This window comes from Danio rerio, chromosome 12, assembly GCF_049306965.1.
Source record: "Danio rerio strain Tuebingen ecotype United States chromosome 12, GRCz12tu, whole genome shotgun sequence".
NCBI classification, from domain to species: Eukaryota; Metazoa; Chordata; class Actinopteri; order Cypriniformes; family Danionidae; genus Danio; species Danio rerio.
In genome coordinates this window covers 11,478,598-11,502,820 of record NC_133187.1, presented here as the reverse complement: position 1 = coordinate 11,502,820, position 24,223 = coordinate 11,478,598, and the positions used below count along the sequence as shown (strand labels likewise).

Sequence of the window (24,223 nt, the reverse complement as noted above, 5' to 3'; positions counted from 1 at the left end):
CATCCCTCCTCCCTTGTAGCATTCATTCATCCATCCCCTCTAGTCTGACACAAGCTGAGAGACTAATGTCCATTGTGTCTGAGTGTGTGTGTGCGTGAGTCTCGCATGTTGCTTTGTCTGAGTTTTTCTCATCTGCAGAGACAAAACCAAGAAAGCTGCCTGTCTTCTGTGACAGCATCTAAACCAAAATGGACTCTAATATTACTGATTTTGCAGACACACCAAACACATCAGAATTATAGTTATGTTTAACAGACAGACAGACAGACAGACAGACAGACAGACAGACAGACAGACAGACAGAAAGACAGAAAGACAGACAGTAGCTTGCTAACTGAAATAAAAATGTTATATTCTCAAATCTGAAATGTTGTATACAGTTTACTACGATATGATCCAACTACATGTGAAAAAACTAACAAAAGCAATCCAAACTGATTGTCTCAAAGGGATACTCTGTCCAAAAATTCAACTTTGGTACTTTGCTTCTAATTTATGGGCCAGATTTACTAAACAGCAAATTCCCAAACACCACCAATGAGCATGGAAATGATTTACCAACAATTTGCAGATTAAAAAAACACAGATATAACATTGCGGACAGACAGAGAGAGAGATACAGACAGGCAGGGATGACAAGAAACAGGTGATTGGGAATAAATCTGCTGTGCTGGGACCAGACAGGTCCTTTAAAATACACTTTGACTTTTTGTTAGGTTCATACCCAGAGGAGTCAAACTATAGTAGAAGCGAACAAGTATTTATAGACCTCAGCTTGCTTTATACCAAAAGACAAAGACGCAAAGACCAAACTCTACTCAATGGATAAGACAAATGTTTTCAATTCTGCAATTAGAAAAAATAACTTGTATACTAAAAGCTAAACAACATGTATTTGAAAACATATGGAGTCCTTTCATAAGTTACATCAAAGAAGTGGAATTAACAGAGGAAGAAGTTAATGAATAATTTTTGATGGATAATGCAGTTCCAGCTTTATAGTTCTGTATTGATACATTCTTTAATATATATTTGCTGTACCTAGTACTCAGTATGATTTTAATTGTCGTGTTTGAATAGATTACCATTAATGATTTTTACTTTTATTTATTTATTTATTTATTTATTTATTATTTATTGTTTTTTATTTTTAGTTTTTTGTTTGTTCGTTTGTTTGTTTGCTTTTAGTTTTTATTATATATATATATATATATATATCTATAATAGAGGTCTATAATATTTTGTAAAATTTGTAAATACAACAAGGTTGTTATTGTTGTAAAATGTTTGTAAAATGTTTTATTTTAATGTGTACAAACTGAAAACGAAAAATAAAAATATTATGGAAAATACACTTTGATACATTTTGAACAGTTACTTATACATTATACATTTCAATTTATAACACTCACTCAACCTTTCCTTCTGCTTATTGCCTGGTTTATCAGGGTCACCACAGCAAAATGAACCACCAATTACTCAGGCATATGTTTTAGAATGTCAGTCACGAAATTAAAGCAGTTGGCATTTTAAACACTGCAGAAAATTCCTTCAATTCCTTCACACAAATCAATTATTCATTCATTTTCTTTTCACGTTAGTCCCTTTATCAATCAGGGGTCGCCACAGCGGAATGAACCGCTATCTTATCCAGCATGTGTTTTACGCAGTTTTACACTCTCATTCACACATATAGCCTACGGACAGTTTAGCCAACCCAATTCACCAAATAGTGCATGTCTTTGAACTTGTGGGGGAAACCAGAGCACCCAGAGGAAACCCTCGCAGACACGAGGAGAACAAACTCCACACAGAAATACTGACCCAGACGAGGCTCGAACCAGCAACCTACTTGCTGTGAGCCGCCACAAACTGATTAAGTCAACTTAATTGTTTTTACAAATTTAAGTGGATTTAACCTAAAACAATGAAGTTGTCCCACACAAATCTCAAAAATTATGATGGTTCAGCTCATTTTAACCCCCTAGGGCTTGAGTGGCCACATACGTGGACAGCACATTTCAGCTCTTAAGTGGCTATTTAAAATACTTTGAATGTTTTATGCTGATACAGACATTCAGTGTCCTCCTGCATCTACTTTGCAGCATATGAAATGTCTCAAACACTATTTTTAACTGTCTAAAATGGGAAAAAAATGTTGTTTCTACTCTCTGATAGTCAAAACACGTTCAAAAAAAGTTTTCTCTGTTAAATATGGATTAAAAAACAGTAAGGAAAAAGTGTTTTATGTAAATTCGGACCACGAGTCCACATATATATGACATAATTGCACCTTGACATGTCTTGCACCTCATTGCTCCAGATATTTAATTGATAGGGCCCCTCGTGTCCTTTTGATCTTTTTGAATTTTCCACTGACCTAGTCACAATAAGTTTTGCATATGTATTTTTTTTTTCCATGTTTATTCACTGTGACTGCTTTACTTCATATTTTGGACTATCATTACTACGATCATTAACATCATCATTAGTACTTGGATTATGTTTTAGAGTTCTATTCAGTATCATCAGGTTTCTTTTAGTAACTAATTGCATACTTTAAACTATGGTATCGTTCAAATAGCAAACAGTGCTAGAAATTGATGTAAAGTTGAAATCAGAATTATTAGCCCCCTTTGATTTTTTTTTCTATTTTAATTATTTTCCAAATGATGTTTAACAGAGCATAAAAAAATAAAAAAATAAAAATTTCCTTCTGGAGAAAGTCTTATTTGTTTTATATTGGCTAGAATAAAAGCACTTTTTCATTTAAAAAGAAAGACATTTTAAGATCAAAATTATTAGCCCCTTTAAGCTTTTTTTTTTTCAATTCTTATACAATAACTTGCCTAATTACCCTAACCTGAATAGTTAATCAAATTAACCCAGTTAAGCCTTTAAATGTCACTTTAAGCTGTATAGAAGTGTCTTAAAAAATATCTAGTAAAATATTATTTACTGTCATCATGGCAAAGATAAAACAAATCAGTTATTAGAAATGAGTTACTAAAACTATTATGTTTAGAAATATGTTGAAAAAAAATCTCTCCATCAAGCAGAAATTGGGAAAAAGAATAAACAGGGGGGCTAATAACTCTGATTTCAGCTGTATCTGTTAGGTGTAAAATCTCAAAATGATATAATCAGTAATCGACTTTAGACTGAATGTTGAAGTAAATTGATTATGGTAAATTAGTAGTTTAAAGGACAACTGGTAACCATGGGAAAATCCCTGAAACACAACCTCTTGTAGCGTGTGCACACTATATAATTCTGTTTAATTCTTAGCTTACTTACAAAAACCCATTATATTTGGCAAATTAATATACGAAAAGTGTAAACGTAAAAAAAAATGTGCAATTAAACCTACAGGTGTGTGTGAGAGAGACAGACATAAGCTCGTTTGTGAGACAAACAATGACAGAATTGACTGTGCTGAAGCATTATACAGCCTTCAGCACCTACCAAGTCCATCACATCCACACACACAGTAATGTAGGTCAGAATAATACATCAGCTCACAGTCAATTATATACTCTGTGTGCGTGTGTATGTGCGGTGTGTGTGTGTGTGTGTGTGTATGTGTGTGTGTGTGTGTGTGTGTGTGTGTGTGTGTGTGTGTACTTGCTGCTGGTTGTATGTGTGGGTGGACAACAGAAGTTGAACATGTGCTCCAACACGTGTGTGAATGTGTGTGTGTGTGTTGATGCCAGTCAGTGAGACCATGTGGTTTAAATTCAGAAAGTTGGCTGCACTGCTGGCGTCTCTCCAGAGGGAAAGGCCTTTACAAACACACACATTTCTTTAGTTTACTGCCTGTTATTTCTCTTCTCTGTCCTGACGCTCCTCTGTCAGCACCATCAATCCATCCATCACTGCTGTGGACTCGTAGGAAGGAAGAACAACAAATAAGATCTCGTCAATATCTCAGTTGTTTCTCACATGGAAAGCCTTTAAGATTGTTCACATGTAAAGGCCTGTAACTATTTCAGCTTTTACACATGTTGTAACATTGTGTTTGTTATAAGTGTGCTAATTTAATGCATTAAAGGTCTTTAAATTCGATTGATTCTGAAATAAATGGCAATGTTTTTATCACTCACGCTGGAAATAACTCATCTTTCCACAAAGGCTGTGACATTCACTGATGTCTTCTTACAAGAACAGAATGTATGAACACTCCAGACTATTTGTGCGCATATTTATAGTTTGTTTGAAAAACAAAATAATCAGTTACAGCAGTTTTATTCATTATAAACTGATACAATTATAGTATTTGAATGTAATGCATTGGTGTTGATTTAAAAGCAATGGCAAAAGTATGAACGAATGATAAGTATATTTAAAGAAAATGAAAATGTTTGATAAAATACAGCATTATTCAGTAATTGATTGCTCTATTTAAAACCTCCTGTTGTCTTAAAATTCTGTGTACACCATTCACTCTTCAGGTCAAAATGACATGCCTTGACTAAACCTCTAATATAAACCAGCAAAATCTGCTAATATCTAGGTTTTCCCCTCATCAGCATGGAGTATCCGCTTGTTAAGTGGTGACGTGTTTGTGACGTATGTAATACTGTTTACGGGTCCAAGCCGCCACTCATTTGAGTGGAGAAATAATTCGTTTATGATCACGTTTTATTCCTATCACACATTAAAGGTAATTTTATATAAAATCAGTGTACACAACAATCTCTGGGCTTGCTGCATAACAAATACCAAAAATTTAATAATTTATAAAAAAAATAATCACTTTCTGGCCATCAGATATTAGGCATGGACATATATACTGCGATCGTGATTTTCGAAAGCAATAAATCGCTTTGAAAAAGTTTATTACCATTTCATGAATCTCCCCATTCAGTTGAATAGAGCGCTTGGACCCGGAAGCCGCTTCGCGTGACGTCACTCTTAACAAGCGGATATCACCAATGTTTAATCAGAGGACACCACTAGTTTTTGACTAAAGTAAAGGGTATATTTCCTCATGCTAAAAGTACCTGCATTTATAATGTTTTTAGCAAGACAGTATTCATAAAAGTGTAAGAAGCAGAATATCATTGTGCGTGTCTGTGTGTGTGTTTGGGGTTGGTATAGGGGAGCGCAAGGCACAAAGTAACGCAGGGTTAAATGTAACACGGAATGTTAAGGTATTTGCTCAGGGTTTGCTTCTGAGGTTTTCACCACACTGTCAGCAGACATCTTCCTGCAAATTATTTTTAAAAATTCGGCGAAATTTGGATGAGAAACAGAGGAGAAACTATTTTTGCAGCATAAAAGTATTTTTATTATAGTTGATATATTTTTATTTAAAAAAATAAATTTGTGAAAGTATGTTAGTAAAATCTTATATTGTTGTGATCACCGTCTTCTAGGCTAAAAGATGGAACCATTTTGAAAGATATAAAAAACACACAATGACCGCTAGACAGTTTTGAGTAAAACATGAAACAGCGGGGTTAGTTGTAACAGGGTGTTACAATTAAGCCACACACTGTTGGACATCAATTAAACTAGCAAAATATATATTTTTTTAGTTTGAGTGTAACGTTGAGAACTTTTTAAATAAAATGTTTTTTAATAGAAAATATTGTTTTAATAGATAAAAAATATTTTATTGCTAATAATGCAAATAAATGCATTGTATAATAATGGATAATAATGCAAACGTGTTTATCCAATAAACAAATAAACACATAAACATTCTGTCCTATGTAGAATAAAAAAGAAATGAGCCAACTCCTGAGTGTATATAGCTATATATATATATATATATATATATATATATATATATATATATATATATATATATATATAGCTACTATTTAAAGTAAACTGAATTTAAATTATTTCCCAGAGATGGGTTGTGGCTGGAAGGGCACCCGCTGCGTAAAAACCTGCTGGATAAGTTGGCGGTTCATTCCGCTGTGGCGACCCCGGATTAATAAAGGGACGAAGCTGACAAGAAAATGAATGAATGAATGAATTTAATTTAATTGTGTGAAATCTGCCTTTAAATGCATCTGTTACAAATAACCCCCTGTCTGTTACAACTTGCACTGTGGGTGGAGTAAATTGTAACATTTGTACTCATGGCATTTTTGGCAATGCTGCACAGAAACCATAGGGCTGGCGATCATTATTCTAGTGCTCATTTGTAGGAGAGGCTTGTGTGTGGTTGGTAAAAAAAAATATGGTTTGTCTAACCCCATTACTTTGTTCATTATTTGATGAATAATGAACGACGATTGATGAATCAAGGCAACTTAAACTATAATCCATTAAAAGCAAAACCTTTACCAATGAACACAGCACAGCAGTATCATTTCCATTATAATAAATTAAATCTGAAAACAGTGGAAAATACAGTATGTTTACTAGGGATGCCACTGTTATAATATTGAACCGTATGGTGCGACCTCCACGGTTCAATACGCGCTTGTGAATTGCGGTTTTCTCGGTTTTGCGTTTAAATATTTTATGTGCGTTTCATATCTCCCCGAATTGACTGCGTGTGCCTGTAAGTCCATGAGCTGAGATGAAAGTTAGGGAGCACTTGACCATCATTCCACACTTTAACATTGCCAGTGGCGGTGAAGTGATGTTGAGGCAACAGTACGAGAAAGCGCCGGCGTCTTTCAAATCTGCGGTGAGGACATTTTGGTTTTGCATGTAAGTATAATGCCAATAAAAGAAAAAAAGTAAACAAAAATAACTCTGTGCAAGCATTGTTTTACACGTATAACCATGACTGCAGCAATGACTCAAGCAATATCACTGTCTGAAGATAGGATAGCAGAGAAGGTAATAAAGTCCTCCAAATAGCAACAATCACTCGCTGAATCTTTCAAGCAAACATACCCAACTGGTTCCGAGAGACATAAACATAACAAAGGCAGTGCGGGTGTTTATTGCTAAAGATTTGCAGTCGTTTTAGGTGATTGGAGATGCGGGCTTTTGTCATTTTATAAAAGCACTTGATCCGCGTTACAGACTACAGTCTAGCATTTTTTTAGCACCGAGATAATTAAGATGGTTTATTTATGTTTACTTAAGTACAAATGTGTTTATTTGAAATTACCAATTTACCTTTATTAACTTCACATGTATGTTTATTTTCAGAGTGTAGGATTTTATGTGTTCCACAGTTTGTACATGGGCTACCAGCAGCTGCGAGATTTCAGTGTTCATTTTTTTATACAATACACTAGGAACTACTGTACTTTTTTGGGGGGGATTTTAAGTAAAACAAGAGGAGTATTGCAATAAATCCTTAACCTAAAAAAAAAAAAAAACATGCGTAAAGCCATGAGAACCGAACCGAAAACCATGTTAAAAACCGAGGTATGTATTGAACCGTAGGCTAACTGTATTGTTGCATCCATAATGTTTACACAACACTGAAACGTTGCTTAAAACAAAAAAGATTGTCTTCGTCTTTCTCAGACCCATTTTGGTTCTTACTGATTCATGGCAATGATCAAATGCTAAATTATGCACATTAGACCTGTAGCTAGTGATGCCATTATATCAAAAAAAAAAAAAAAAAAAAACACTAAATCTCTGCACATATATGGTAATTTAGTGCATTTTAGTTGATTTAGCTGTTTGTTATTGTAAGTACTCGGACATGACTACTGTATATACATAATATTGATGTACATTTTCACATAATCATGTCTTTTTGTAGTGTCAAATTGCAAAAATCTGTTTTAAAGACTTTTTAGATCTTCATAACACTATTGTTGTGTCATGAATGAAAGGTTTACATATTCAATTGAAAACTATTTTGTGTAACTACACCAAATGATATTTAAGTGTAATCTCTGGGTACCCCTGCAAACCTAAAGCCCCATTCACACAGAGCGTCAGCGTCAACACTTCCCATTCACTTTAAATGAGTGACATCAGGCTTTGCCGATTTGCATTGTGAATCCGTCGGCGCTGCTTCAGAGGCGTTGCTTGCAGCAGAAGTTGGGACTAGCTCAACTTTTCAAGCGCCGACGGAAGCGTCAGCCAATCAGATCGCTGTGTGCAAAAACACCAGCTAGACAGTGGCCTATGACTGAATTTCATTGGCTGACGCTGCTATGACGATCGCTTTAGCCCCAACTTCAGACACGCCTTCTGTCAAGCGTTGACGCTGAAGCCCCGTGTGAATGGGGCCTAAGAAAATGATGCTTGACTATTCAATTGAATACTCTCCATACTGTAAATTTTGATTCTAAAGGAAACTCTTACAGTGTTTCACTTTATTTTATTTATTTATTTAAGAAAATCTAGTCCTTGAACATTACAAATATAAGTGTAAATTGTGGTTATTTAAAGTTTTATTGCAAAAAACATTTAGGACATTTTCTGTAACTAGGTGCAAATGAAGTAAAGATGCGGGATGCAGGTCATATCATTCTGTGCTTCATGCACAAGCTGAGCAGCTGCCATTGAGAGAAATAAGACCTCCATGGATTAAGGGCTCATCTGTTCACTTAAAGTATTGCTTGGAGTGGCAATCGTAGAAAATTGCAGCAGTTGATAGTGGGGGAAAAATTTTCCAAATTACCTTCATTCACCATAGATAACCGATTACACAATGTTATTGCATCATCACACCATTCATTTCCCATTTAACAACTCTGACAAACTAAGATCTGTTTTACTTTTTATAAAAGGGGTTACTAATAAAAGTATTAGAGACTTTTTTGTATTTGTATTATTTTAGGTTTACTCTTTATTGATCAACCAGCATTCATATACTATAATCCTCATGTAATGTAATGTAACTTTTTATATAGCGCATTTATTGTGTATTGCGATAGACAGAAACCACCACAAGTGTGCAGGACAATGGCATGGCATGGTGTGTGTGTGTGTGTGTGTGTGTGTGTGTGTGTGTGTGTGTGTGTGTGTGTGTGTGTGTGTGTGTGTGTGTGTGTGTGTGTGTGTTTGTGTGTGTGTGTGTGTGTGTGTGTGTGCATGTGTTAATGTAGGGCACTACAGATTCGGCTGTATATGAGCTTTGTAAAAAGCTATTGCTTTCCATTAGTCTGATACATAGCCATCAATCCACTCCAAATCACACACACATGAACGCATACACACAAAAACAGTTACATAACTACAACACAAATAGACATTAATACATCAAACCCCAGATCGAAATAAATCCTGTATGAATGTATAAGTAGATTCTGTACTAAAGAAGCTCTACGGTCTCTTCATATGGTTTCCTCTGCTGTTTAAAGGCTGCGTAATTACTGTGTGTGAAATTTGTTGTTTGGTTAGTTAAAGGGATAGTTCATCCAAAAATTCTGTCATCATTTATTCACCATTCAGTTGTTCGAAACCTGTTTGACTTTCTTTCTTCATTTAAACACAAAAGAAAATAGTGTGAAGAATGTTGGTTGCTGGGCCCCATTGACTTCCATAGCATTTTCTTTTTTCCAACTATGGAAGTCAATGCGTCCCAGCAACCAGCTTTCGTCAAAAATCTTCTTTTGTGGTCAACAGAATAAAGGAACTCATAAAGGTTTAAAACCACATGAGGAAAAGTAAAAGATGAGGTAGTTTTCATTTTTGGGTGAACAATCCCTTTAAATAAAATTCTAACAATTAATCCTTAAAGCCACTTTTACACATTTTCAGCTTAATACTTTGTATAAAGATGCTCAAAGTAAGTTTAATAGAAAACAAGCCGATTTTGGCAAATCTACATAGAAATCCCTGCAGTTTCTAGCTGAAATGAGCAATAGTGACAGTTAAACAGCAACTTACATTTCATTTCAAATAAGTTGTGACTATGAGGCCAGTATTTTGAAAATTTCTTTTACATAGCTTCTTGCACAATTGTGTTTTATGATCTCAAAATACTTTCACTACAGTGCAATCTAATACACTGTGACGTTGCATCACATAACCGAATCCATATGTATTGCTTTTCAAATTGAGTAAAGTTTTTGGCAGCCCGACTGGTATACTGCATTTGTGGAGAGAAAAAAAAATAAAAAAGAGTCCAAGACTTATAAATCTCCATTTTCATCTCTATTTGATTTGGGTCAGGTTTATGGTAGATTTCGTATGGAAGGAAAATTGTTTGTAAAAGTAATAGAGCATGAAAGCTGTCGTATCTAAACATTTGACTCTTCTAAAGCATAAAAATACCATAATATGGTTGCAGATATTTAAGAAACACAGAACATTCTTGTTTATCTGAAAAACAATGCTGAAGTCAAATATTCTGCATTGAAAATGTTTTTGTTTTTTTTTCCGTGCCGGAACGCTGTCTTTGTTTTGGTAATTTTAACCTGCCCAATGGCAGTTTAGCCAGTTGTATTTTTGCACCCCGGGCTGCCTTTGTGGAAAATCGTGTATTTCATTCATTCATTGAGAAAGGCTCTGAAAGCATGCGTTCGTGACCGAAATGCGACCTCTGGTGGACTGTAGCAGACTCCGAAATTACAGATTCAGTTCCACATGAGGTTATTAATTAGCATATGATATAAATATTGCGAACGTAAACATTAGGTGAGCAGGTTACCGCGTGTCCTAACAACACGCTTCGTTAGCATTTAGCATTGAATAAAGCACATGAGGTTTACCCGAGGTGATCATTGTCGTAGTTTTCTGTTGTTCACCTGTGAGAAATAAAAGCCATTTTTAATATATTGATTAAAGGTGTTGGTTAGGACAAAAACTCCTTTTAATATGGAAAATATTCCTTCTATCAGGTGCCGTTGCTTTTTTTAGAACACTGTTTAAATCACTCGCTCCTGTCCTCAATCTGGCAACCTGTAATTGACCCTTTGCTAAGCCACACCCAAAAACAACCACCCACCAATCGTGGCTTAGCAACCGTAGCTACGCAGAGGGGCTCTGTCAAGCTTTCGAGCGAGGGAAACAGGCCATACCATTGTGCTTATGGAAAAGTTTGGATGGGATGGTTTTTTCTTGTCAAAACCAAAAACCCAAGAGGAGAAATACCAGCGTGGATCAAGCTCTGTGAGTGGGGCTAAAAGAGCGGAGCTAAGTTGGTTTTGTTTTGATATCCTTGACACATTCATTGACCGACGGCAATAACTCACACACCTCTTACCCTAAACAGATCTAAACTGTGCTTCCTATAGAATACAAAGCAGGTTATGTTTCACAGCTATTTTTTTCTCTTTTTTTTCGCTCAATATTATAAGCAATGCTTCGTTTAAGCCTTCGACAAGACTAACGTTAGTCATACTAATAGCGAATAGGTCATTTTGACATGAATTATAGATCCAGAAAATACAAATCTGCGAATCTGTTGCTAACTTTACTGAACTTCATATTTCCATCTATTTCAAGTTACGAATATTTGAAAATAAATATCAACAGAACAAAACAGAGATATGATCACAAACTGAGCAGCTGCGATCAATTTACTTTACCAACAGCTGTTTTTCAGTAATTTATAAAGAACACACAAACACACTGACAGTAATAGGTAACTTACTGTACATTGTTATGAGTCAATGATGCTAATATTTTGCACAAATCCATCAGTTTCCCCTTTCTGGCTGTTCTTTTTATGAATGAACTATATAAAAGCTGTCCATGTGTGTTTCCTCGTCGGTTAGTAACGCTATATTTTAATTCACAGAATTCACAGTTTAATTAGTTATTATTTTTAAATTTCACCTCTCCTGCTGAGCATGAGCTGAGCTGTTGAATGGTTAGCGTATGAGGCAGCTAGGCTAAGCTAGCTTCAATTATGATTGAATTATTCTCTTATCGGTTGCCTATTATGTTGTGATTATACTCCTGTAAAACATACTGCAGTCCTTTTTTGTCTGGCTTTCTAGGATTTCTCACCTGTTCGCCAAAAATGAGATTATATCCCTGGCAATGTCTGACACCGGCGCTTACACACTGTAAAAGCGGTGCCAAGCATGAAAGCTTGACTGGCGTAGTAACAGTAACTAAGAAGGGCGGGGCTCAGCGAAGGGTCAATTGTGTTTGTTTTGATCCAGCAGTACAATACCTACAACCACTGGAACTTACATTCTGCACTAACATTTTAGCACCACTCACTTAGCATTTAATTTCTGACAACAACTGAATTAAAATGTTCATAGATTCAGACTCATCTGGAGTCTAATTTATAAACATGGCATACGCACAAAACGGGTGGAAATGTGCATAAATGCCACTTCTCCAAGCAAAAGTCGTGATCTACAAACTGTAAATATTTAAATTATTTAAGTATTTAACTTAAATTATTATTTAAATAATTATTTATAATATGATAATTATTTCAAAATATTTTATTATTTAAAAATTATATTACATTATTAATTCTTTTTTTTCCAGTTAGTCTCTTTATTAATCTGAAATCGCCACAGCGGAATGAACCACCAACTTATCCAGCACATTTTTACGCAGCGGATGCCCTTCCAGCCACAACCCATCACTGGAAAATATATTATATTATTATTTATTATTATTATCATAAAATTATTATTAAATTATTTATTATTTATCATATGAGCCATGATCATTAATGAATAAATTAAACTAAATATTCTGGTGTATGTTCACTTTTTAGGAACGTTTCTACGTGCATTTTATGATTCAGACACCAGGGCTGGTTAAATGTATTACTAAAAATGTTCCTAATGTGTTGAAAAATGTGTAATAAGTAACTTTACGTAATATCATTTGACAGAAATGCCACAACAGGCGTATTTCCAACGAGTCAGGGTTGACATTAAAGATTTGCCTGTTTATGGCTCAAACCCAACTTGGGATTTTGTGGATCATTAGATATGACATAATGGTGCCTTCAAAACTGGTCTGAAAGCTGTTTCCTCAGGATGTGCTTCAAAAAGCCTATCTGTAAAGTCATTGATGAACTGGACAGGAAGGCAACACAAGCGTCTCTCAAGCCCTCCAGCCTGGAGCTGAACAATTACCTCTCCATCACGCACACACACAACACACACTGACAGACCCTATCAGACAAATGATCCTGAGGTCACCGCGTGCATGTGTGTGTGTGTTGGTGTGTGTGTGTGTGTGTGTGTGTCATTTTCCAAAATAATTTTAATAGACAATCTGATTGTCTATTTATGGTGTTTTCACATGTGCAAATGTGAATAGCCTGTTTCTCCAAATGCATTTAGACTTGCCACTTGTCTATTTCTGCCTTGGTTGATTCTAAATCATGGGCTCACAATAATGGTGTCAGGGTTCGAGGAGAGGTCCTGACTCTGATGACCAGGGGTTGCCCTACAGACTGCCTGAACATTAGTCCTGCATACAACATCGCATTAGACAGACCTCCTTCTAAAACACACATACACATGAGCGCACACACATTTTTAAGTCAATGGGTTTACTCACTTTTTTAAGTCAAGTCAACTGATCAACTCAGCTAACCTCTTTCATTCAATAGACATTTAATGATCCTCATGACCATAACAAGAACTTTCTTTCATTTAATTAAAAATGTGCGTTTAATTAAACTGTATTTGTCTTTCTAAGAATTAAGACTGTCTTTGGCTACACTTGGTTATAATATAGCTGCAGTACATAAAGAAACAGCAAATAAAATTAAATAAAACATAACATTTTGAATTCAAAAAATGTCGATAGTATTTTCTTCCAAATGTTTTTTGCTTCGCTTTTATTGAGTTCTTGTATTTTTACAGCATATGTGTATAGACTGAACAACAACCATTGATGTAAAAATATATTTAAAATGCTCAGAAACCCTAGTGTTTCATTCTTCTGCTCATAATCAGAGTAATTCAAAGTGAAGTTTATTCATAAACTAATTTCGAGAGGATCACATGCTTTATGCATGATTTATCACGACTGGTCTCGTATTAGCTAATAACTATCTTCCAATCATATGACCCCTAAGCTACTATAAATAACCACTGATTTCAGTCCATTTTATCTTCGTTTGGAAGAAACTCCCCTTCCGCCCCTATTCTCCTCCTTTACCACTGATCGGGCGGCACGGCGGCCCAGTGGTTAGCACTGTGAGCCCCACAGCAAGAACACTGCCAGCCCTGGTCCCGCCAGGCCGGTAGGCATTTCTGTGAGAAGTTTGTATATTCTGCCTGTTACTACATGGGTTTTCCCCGGGTTCTTGAGTTTCCTCCCAACATCCAAAGATATACAACATGCATAACAATCTTGTCTAACCCCTTGTCTAACCCCATTTCTCATGTATTCTTCCAAAGGGAGGAAGCCCCCGGCTCAAGGATCCCTTGAGCTTGGGGTTCTCTCCCGGGACAGTATGCCAAACAAGCTTTTGATAGATCATCAGCTAAGTGTGAACTCTTGAACACAATTTCATATGATTTTATTTATAAATTTATTATTTATTTTATTTTTAGTCATAACATGCTAGATGGGTTAATACGTTCCAAGATGAAACCATTATTTCCAAATTGCTAATTTAAGAAGAAGACCAAAAATGTTTAGTCTGTTCTGTAAGTTTTTGATGATGGAAATGGAAACTGAAATGGTTGAATAATCTCTAATCACAAAGTCAAACATACGGTACATTACTTTAAGGGAAAGGAAAATAAAAAAATGATATTTTCAGCTCTATCTATCGATCCAAAATTTAAATTCGGTCATCAATTAAAGAGCTCATATTATGAGTTTTTGAAAATGACTTCCCATGCAGTGTGTAACACAGCTAAAGTGAAATGTCCAGCTAAAGCTTAAATCTGCAAGTGCACCGTGTTTAAAACTATTTATTCATCTATAAAAGAGGCAATTTTTTGGTGGTTCAAATGAATCGCTGCTGTAAAGAGTATTTAGCCGTGTTGGCATGACGTCAATACCAAACTCAAGCCACGCCCATTTGTTGCGCATGCAGACCCGGGTATTTGAAACCCCTGGCTCAGTCCACAAACACTGGTGAAAGAAAAATACGACAAACACTGAAGCAGATCATCGTTGAATCATGTTGCATAGACACTGTGCTCTGAAGTGTGAGGGAAAGTATTACTTTCCTTACTCAATAATGTGGCTATGATGACTCAGTGGTTTTAGTTTATTTCTGCAAAAATACCTCAGTATTATAACCCCAGCATTGTGTTGCGTTCCCATCATTTTTCTGACGAGTGCTTCAGCAGTGGACATGCTTTCAACAAGGATTCGTCGGCCGCTTGTTAAAGGAAGGATCAGAAAAGACTATTGATGTAAGGGACTTAGTCAGAGCTTGACAGTACACAGTTCATAGATCAGTTTCTTCCTCCATTTCACAAGTGTAAATGCATTGTGTAAAATGTTTTTTTTTTCTCTAGCTTGCAAATAATGTATTTAATAGTGTATATGAAGATCTAGGGCTCTATTTTGACGATCCATGCGCAAAGCGCAAAACGCAGGGCGCAAATGCTTTCAGGGTGTGTCAGGACGCGTTTTTGCTAATTTAAGGACGGGAAATTTGCCTTGTGCTTCGGCGCATGGTCTAAAAGGGGTTGAGTTTATTTTCTTAATGAGTTATAGGTGTGTTTTAAGAATAAACCAATTAGAGTCTCATCTCCCATTCCCTTTAAGAGTCAGCTGCGTCGCGCCAAGAGCTCATTTACTATTTACAGGACGCAAAGTAAGTCTAAGTGGAAAAAATGAGCATTTCACAAGCAAACAGTTAACAGTTGATAGTTTTTTAACAGAAAACTGTTAAACAGAGCATCTACTGCTTGAGAATGAGAGATAATGGAACTACTTTCGCTCTTGGATAGGGAAACCTTTACGCACAGACATCAATTAGTCTATAAATAAATACTTTTGTTTGTTAAACGCAAATATTCATTTCAAAACTATTTCTCAATTCAGTTCTAATTTCCAGCAAACCAATAAATGAAGAATAATAGCAAAATGTGCTCAAAAACGTGAGTTATATCCTAAAACACATGCTGTGCCCCATATGGTCTAAAACCTCACAGGTGGGCAAATCTAAGCTTGTTTTTAATAAAACAAATATACATATGGGTATAATAAATAATACTGCTAATAATAATAACATTGTACAAAAGCAAATTGTTATGAATGAACTGAAAAAGCCTCCTGAGATGAAGAAGACATAAAAGCAGTGGTTTTTCATATTTATGTAGGCTAGAAAATAATATGTTTTGTAATATTTTAATCCTTTATATTTATATCCTATATCTATTCTTATTATATCCTATATATATCCTTAATATTTACATTATAGTGTGTAACTCTGTGCCGGAGTTTAGACCGGGTTAGTTTTGGTCTAGTGAAAAATCTATTATAGTTTCTCAAAATAGCAACGCTCCAGCGGTCCGCCTCAGAACGCCTTCCTTTTTAGACCAGAATGCCTATGGGTGCAAAAATGAGGGCTAATGCATTTGCTATTTAAACAGCGTAGCGCAACGCCTCAAAACAACTCTTGCGCCAAGCTCAAACTACCAAAAGACTACTGCGTCACGCCTTGCATCACACTGCGCCGGGTGTATGATAGGGCCCCTAGTGTTTCTTCCTATACTGATAAGCTTATTTTAAACGGTTAGTCTACAATTTTTCCATTTTGTACGGTTCCTTTTACAGCATTGATGTTGTAATGTAATTAAAATATAATCATAGACTTTGGCAATAGACTTTGGCATTCATTTAGTTGCTCAAGCGTAAAACAAGATAAAAATCTGCTTACATGTACGTGCCCGTCAGGATCAGCAGATGAGTGCAGAAGCTCCATTAAATATACTGGGGTAAAATAAATGTTCATATTTGAAAGACATGGTGATGAATAATGTAATTTAATACAGTACGTCCTTGTACAATCTATGACCCACATTATATCGGACATCACTCAGCCACTGGAGCTAATTTAAAAGAAAACAGATCTTAAACGCGCTAAGTTTGTAATGGCACACTGTTCACCAGATGTGCTTGACCCAGGTTACTGACAAATTAAAAGTTCTTTCATATACCCTATTGTGTTTTTTCACTTGTAACTGTTTGTACAGTATGTGGTTAACTCTTTATATTCTCATATCACGTCTAAAACTACGTTGAAAATGTTTATACTGTTTACAGATTTAAATGTGTTTGTGAGCTCGCGATACACTGCCATTTGCCATTGCTATGGCTACCATAAGGTGTTCCTACACACATTCCTGCTGAAAAATCCATCTTAAACCAGCCTAGGCTGGCTGGCTGGTTTTAGCTGGCCGACCAGGCTTGTTTTTAGAGGGGTTTTGGCTATTTCAAGGCTGATTTCCAGCCATTTCCAGCCTGGTCTTAGCAGGTCAGGCGGGAAAATGACCAGCTAAAACCAGCTTGACCAGCCTGGTTTAAGCTGGACATAGCTGGTTTTGGCTGGACTCCCAGCCTGGCTAGGCTGGTCAAGCTGATTTTAGCTGGTCATTGCTTTAGTGCACACCTGCATTGGGCTCACACATACACTCTGTGGTTTCTCTCTGTCTCATGCTGAATGCAGTCGACCAATCACACGACTGGGTCATCGCACCAATAAAAGATTAGCAGCGTTCTAAGAAGGGACAAATGAATCGCTGAACGATTCATATGGGAGTCGTTGGGATAATTAGGTAAAAAATAAATGCAAATTATAAGACAATGAAAGTGTTTTTTAACCTTGTATGCATTGTTGGAGACCCCCAAAACCAAAATATGACCTTTTAAAATGCAAAATATGGGTTCTTTTATAATCCCCATATCATGTTTTGTACAATATGATTTTCTTTGCCTTTTTTTTTTTTTTTTTTTTTTTTGGATATTAAACATATTTACAAAGATGTTTGGATATCACTGATGTTCACTGTCTAGACAAAAATAGACTGAGGCATTTCTTAAAATGTGTTGTTTTACAGTATGCAACACAAACAAATCAGTCCACATGAATAATATAGATGAATGACTAATAAACAAATAACTAATAAACTGCAATAATAGTGCAGCATACTACTACTTTGTATACACTATAGTTGTAGGAAATGTACAGATGGCCTAATGGGTTTTTTGATTATATTTGCATAGTTTTCATATTACCTTAGCAACTACAAAATTACCACAGCAGATTGATTGAAATGATGCATTCAATATAGTTTATGTTGCTAATCTGATTAAACAAATTAGATTAAATGCAAATGAAAGGTTACAAGTTTACAAATTAAAATACAATCAGCACTGTTTCCACAAGTCTAAGTCCACATTTCAATGGACAATGGCTATAATCCATTTTAAAGATCACGTTTTTCCCAGAGGCCTTTCAACTGAAGTAAGCCATAAATCTAAGAAGGTCATTGTCGTGTGATGAGTTCACTTAATTTAAAAAAAAAAGCCCTTTAAACCACAGTTAAATAAACTTTCAAATGTTTACTGGCTTGTTTTTGAGTGCATAACATGTTTTGAAGAAGCAATCTGTCTAAACAATGTAAAAGTCTGTGTACAGAAAGTCCCTTTCACATGACTTGCATCAGCTTTGGCTGATGCACTGAACTCAACGGTATCAGCTAAAGCATCACCCAAGCTATAATGCATTATATTTTATTCATAGACATGCATTGTGTTTTGGTTAAAATCAGTGTAAACTGTATTTTTTGCTACTTCTGTGTAGATTTTCGAGGTTGCTTAACGATAAATAAATAATACAACAGAAATAAATAAAACAGATTTAACTAAATAACTAAGTAAATAAATAAATAAAACAGATATAACTAACTAACTAGCTAACTAACTAACTAACTAACTAACTAACTAACTAACTAACTAACTAACTAACTAACTGAATAATAAATAAATAAATAAATAAATAAATAAATAAATAAATAAATAAAACCAATTTAACTAACAAACTAAATGAATAAATAATAAATAAATAAAACCAATATAACTACTAAATAAATAAATAAATAAATAAATAAATAAATAAATAAATAAATAAATAAATAAATAAATAAACAAAACAGAAATGAATAAAAAATCTCATTCATGCTGCTGCTTGCTTCTCTCTGTCTGAGGGGGGGAGTTTTTGGCTTTGTACACTTGTTACGTTGGGCAGGAATTTGAAACTAATTTTCATGTGAAGCAACACACCCCTAAAAAAGTGAGCACACTCAGGAGAAACATAATATTAATATTAAATCATAAAAAAGGGTAAACTATGTGCCCTTTAAATAATTACATAGACCAATTAATTTTGAGCTTTATGCAATAAGACCAGGACGCACAATAAGATCATTTATAGCAGTTCTGAGAATCACACAGTTGCCAGATGACAGTTTAGATTAAACTGCATTAAAGAACATATTACAAAATCCAAAGAACTGCTTCAGCAAGTAGATAACATACATATTTCTTTTTACTTTCAGTTCAATGAAGTTCAAGACAAAATGGCAAAAAGATTATCCCAGATGTTTTCTTGCAAACACAAATAAAAGCAAATACTTTTAAGTTTTAAATTGAGTCTTGTATAATAAAAATGAATGAATATTATAAGTTGTTTACATAACAATCTGTGATTACATTGGAGTACCAAACACAAAACAACTCAAGAATGCTTTTAGAAGATTAGAAATGCTTCAGTGGACATTCACATGTGTCCACTATTTCCGTTGACTAACTTTATTCATTTGAGTTCAGTCAAATTAAACCATTAACCACTATCAGATTCCTCATTTTTGAGTAGCTATATATTTGTTTAATATTTTTGTTTGAACTCATGCGTTTTCACATATAGAAATACTTCAGTGCTGGTGAAGATTGTTGGTGTTTACAGGCGTTTGATGGATGAATAGCGGTGCCAAACAGCATTTCCTGTTGTTTACATCCTTGTTTATATCCTTGCTACAACGTACCGTTAACGCTAGACACTATGCATGTAATAGGTCAATTTTAACAATTAAAATGACTTACAGGTTGTGGCTCACAATCCACAGTTCGTCTATTATGGTTGGAGCTGCGTCTTTGTTGAGGAATTTTTAGCCGAATCCAGCACTGAACTAGGAGAGATTCTGGAAGCTTTCCTTTGTCAAATGCTAGCTATATATTTTTTATAATTCTCTGGAGTATAATTCAAATTAAACTGTAAGAACTTCTCTCTTTGTGTCGTGTTCTTTGGTAGCCCAAATACAGAAACAAAAGAAATTCTGTGAAATAGCTGCGTTTGGATGCAATTGTAGCTTTCTCTGCTGTAACATTACAACGTCTTTGGCCATGCCCCTTTACTGCGCGAGGTGTATGCACATGGTAAATGAGCATAACCTGAAGTGTTTGTAATCTCACTAACCTGGATGCATTTAGTCCTCAAAGTTAGTACGCTGTAAGCTTAGTTAAGTTAAAACTGTGAAAGCAAAGGTCTCCCTTTGCATTGAACTTTGAGCGTGTTACATTCAGAGATGTTGTTTATGTTCACACAGCTATATTACACATCAACTAAAGTTTAAAATATGACATCGAAGTGGTCCACCCCTTTAAGAAAGGGTTTGTAAACACATGACTCAACTGGTCATTTTATAGAAAAGTGTGTACGTGTAAAAGGGGCTATTGACAGAAACTTTTTGTTAATAAATATAACACAGGGATTGAAGGCGGTGTTTTTCTATATAAGGAGGTTATTGGTAAACCTCTATTCTCTAAGCCAAGGAAGGTCAAACTCAATTTCTGTAGGGCTGCAGCCCCCTTAGTTCCAACCATTATTAAACACACCTGATTGAACTAATTGAGTCCTTCAGGCTTGTTTGAAACCTACCAGTAAGTGTGTTGAAGCAGGGTTGGAACAAAACTGTGCAGGGCTGCGGCCCTCCAGGAATTGAGTTTGACATCCCTGCTCCAAGCTCTCTGATAATAAAAAAAAGTTCCTAACAAGCAACACTTTTTTGTTGCGCACTTAAAAACACACACATATGACCTATTTGTCTGAATGTTCACAAAGAAAGCAGAGCCATATGCAATATCCTCTAGTAATAATCTCATGCAATAATAAAGTAATGATATCTCATTTATAATATTGTGTGGTGATCGGACTCAACCAGCTGTTTCTCATGAATAAATGCAAAGAAATGCTCAGAATCGGATGGCAGCCACCAGAGCAAATGCTTTCAACTCATTTCTTGAGACATTGCTTCAGTTAGGATTTTCAATAGGGTTTCTTCCCATACCAATAAACTTCCAGGGTTATTATAGGTGAAAGGTTATTGTTACTTTTTTTTTATTTTATAAGGTTCTTTTTACAGCATCGATGTTGTAATGTATGAAAGTATAATCAGTTAAATAGACTTCAGCATTCATAAGCGTAAACCAAGATGAAAAGCCATTTACATGCACGTGCCCATCGGGATCAGCAGGCGAGCGCAGAAGCACCATTGGAAACACAATTTAAAAGAAAATTAAATATTTTAAAGACATGGCGTGGAAAAATGTAGTTTAATCCAGTGCTTCTAGTACATTCTGAGAACCACTTTATGACATATTCATTTAGGGAGTGAAGATCATTGATTTTTAAAGAAAACAGACCTTAAACGTGCTGATTTTGTAACGACATACAGTTCACCAGAAGCGTTTGATCCAGGTTACTGACAAATTAAAATTCCTTCAGCGTGCTTCTGCATATACCCATTAGTCCAGCAAAAAAATTCAAATTAAATAACAATAATAAGAATAATTTCCACTTCCTAATAAAATGTATTCTAATACTTTTTCCAGCATATATCTCTTGTGTTTTGTTTCCCTTTTAAAGTCAGCATGAAACATAAATAAATATATATATATAGATAAAATATTTATCAAAGATGTGATATTACATTAAAAAAAATTATGTTTAAGAAAGAAAAATGACTCAATGTGATTCCATGCTGACTTTAACACTTTGCTGCTGCAATGTTGTACAGTGTTAAACATTTTATAATGAAGTTATGCAAATTCACAAGATTATTTTTTATTAAAAAGTATCAAAGCAATCAGATTTTTTTTTTCTTAGCTAAAAATACACTTTTAAGGTAGTTTTTCCCTTTTCAGGACAAATCTTGGGGAGATATGGCTCTTACATACAGCCGTACACTGATATTCTTAGTCATATGAAAGGATCTTTAGATAAACAGAGTCAAAGCTCTGCAATACTGTCAATGGATACCCACAATGCCTACAGCAACTTCATTCAAAAACCAAATAACAATAAATGTACACAATCATATTCATTTGTGAACAAACATCGGAACAATCTGAACAGTTATGTAACACACAACTGTAGGAAATTACATGAACAAGCAAGACATGCCAGAACCCCCAAAATTATCCACAAGAACTGGAAGTCCAAAAACAAGTTTGATTACATAACTGTCCATGTATTTATCTTTCAATAATTTCAAGGGTACTACAAAAACACCACATGAGCATTTGCGGAAACCATTAACACTTCCAAAAAAGCAAATTATTTCAACAACCAAATCAATGTTTTGGAGTATTATGTGAGTATCGACAGGGCGCATTAAGCAGACGAATGGACAGTCAAGCCTCTATAGTCATGCTTCAGGGAAGGAGTGTGTGTTGGATTGATGGGTCAATAACCACTACACTCCAAGGCAATGTTAGTCCCAATTCTCCATGTTAAAGCATCCTCTTGGGCCATTCATTAAGATAAACCAATCAGCTTCCAGCTCTGCAGATGACTTTAATTCATTACGTCTCAAAATACAACAGTTTTTTCCTTAGTGTTCATTTGTTGCACCTGAATTTACTGTGTTTTTCCATGTGTTGTTTGGCTGTGAAATATAAACAGTTGAAGTCAAAATTATTAACCCCCCCCCCCCCCCCCCCCCCTTTTTTTTTTTTTTATATATTTCCCAAATTATGTTAAACAGAGCATGGAAATTTTCACCGTATGTCTGATAATATTTTTTCTTCTGGAGAAAGTCTTATTTGTTTATTTCAGCTAGAATAAAAGCAGTTTTATTTTTTTTTAAGACATTTTAAGGTCAAAATTATCAGCCCCTTTAAGCCATTTTTTTCAATAGTCTACAGAACAAACCATCATTATACAAAAACTTGCATAATTACCCTAACCTGCCTAGTTAACCTAATTAACCTAGTTAAGCCTTTACAGTAAATGTCACTTTAAGCTGTATAGAAGTGACATAAAAAATAACTAAATGTTTAGTTTACAATACCTTTAGTTTTGTTTTATCAGTTGTTTTGTTTTGTATAACTTAATAATTTGTGTTCATGAGTTTCTTTAAACACATGCTTTTAAATGATGATTCATGTTTTAATATGAAAAATATTTATAAAATGACTTTGCCTTTCCAGTAATATTTATTTTCATAGATATTGTAATAAAAACAATTATGTACCTTTTATATGAGAACAATTGTGTACCTTGATTTCAGTTGTACCATAAAAAGGTACAGAATAGTATCATTAGAGGTATTTTCTGTACCATATAGGGTACAACTTTTTACAAAGGTACAAAACAGTTCCTTAAGAAAGATTATTTGTACCACCGTGTACCTTTTCTTTCTGAGAGTGATACATTAAGGACTGCAAATGATCAAAATAAACAAAACTCTTCAAATGTTCCAGGCTCTTCAACTATAGCATTAGAAACATCATGCTAAAATATATTGATCAGATATGATATATCTGTTTGTTCAGTCAATCAGTCCATTGCACTATACAATTAGAGAACTTTCATCATAGAGCTAAGCATTTATAATGTAAGTGTATAATATCAAAAATATTTCATTTAAAATATATTTATCAAATGTATTTGTTCAGTGTTGTGGGTCTACTGCACCACAATGTTTTGCAGTTTTTATTATAGTGCTTAGCATTTAAATTGTATATTTTTTTAAATAAACCACACTGTTATGAACCGCACAGTTTTGGTGAGTGTAAGTTCTTTCTGTGCCTATCTCTCTCTCTCCCTGTCCTGTCATTTTTACAGGTACCGCCTACTTCGGAGCACTATTGGCTGACAGGACTGCCAATCCTAATCAACTTTGTGATGACTTCTTCTCTCTCTGCCAATCACGCTCCATGCAGATCTAATCCTTGCAGAGCCCTTTAAATCCAAAGCGCCAACAGTAAAGCTGCGGTCACACTAGAGTTGTGTGCGAATTTCTGTCGTACGGCGCTGCGAAAAGGGGCGGGATTAAACAAGATTATTAGACATTAAAAAAGCGAGCGATTGCTCCATGTTTTAAATTTCTGTCCAGAGAGGTGATGTTTTGATCCTCGGTTGGTCTCACGCAGT

At 35.0% G+C, this 24,223-nt stretch overlaps 1 protein-coding gene across 4 annotated transcripts in view; it reads right to left on the bottom strand.

Annotated features, from left to right (window-relative positions):
• raraa (retinoic acid receptor, alpha a) overlaps positions 1–24,223 on the bottom strand; it is a 324,831-nt gene that overhangs the window by 208,779 nt on the left and 91,829 nt on the right. The window contains exon 2 of one of the 4 annotated variants that reach the window (XM_073917403.1): positions 10,599–10,634. The exons of the other annotated variants lie outside the window; for them this stretch is intronic. The gene's annotated coding sequence lies outside the window, so the exon portion shown is untranslated. The remainder of the gene's footprint in view (positions 1–10,598; positions 10,635–24,223) is intronic. 4 annotated transcript variants of the gene reach the window in all.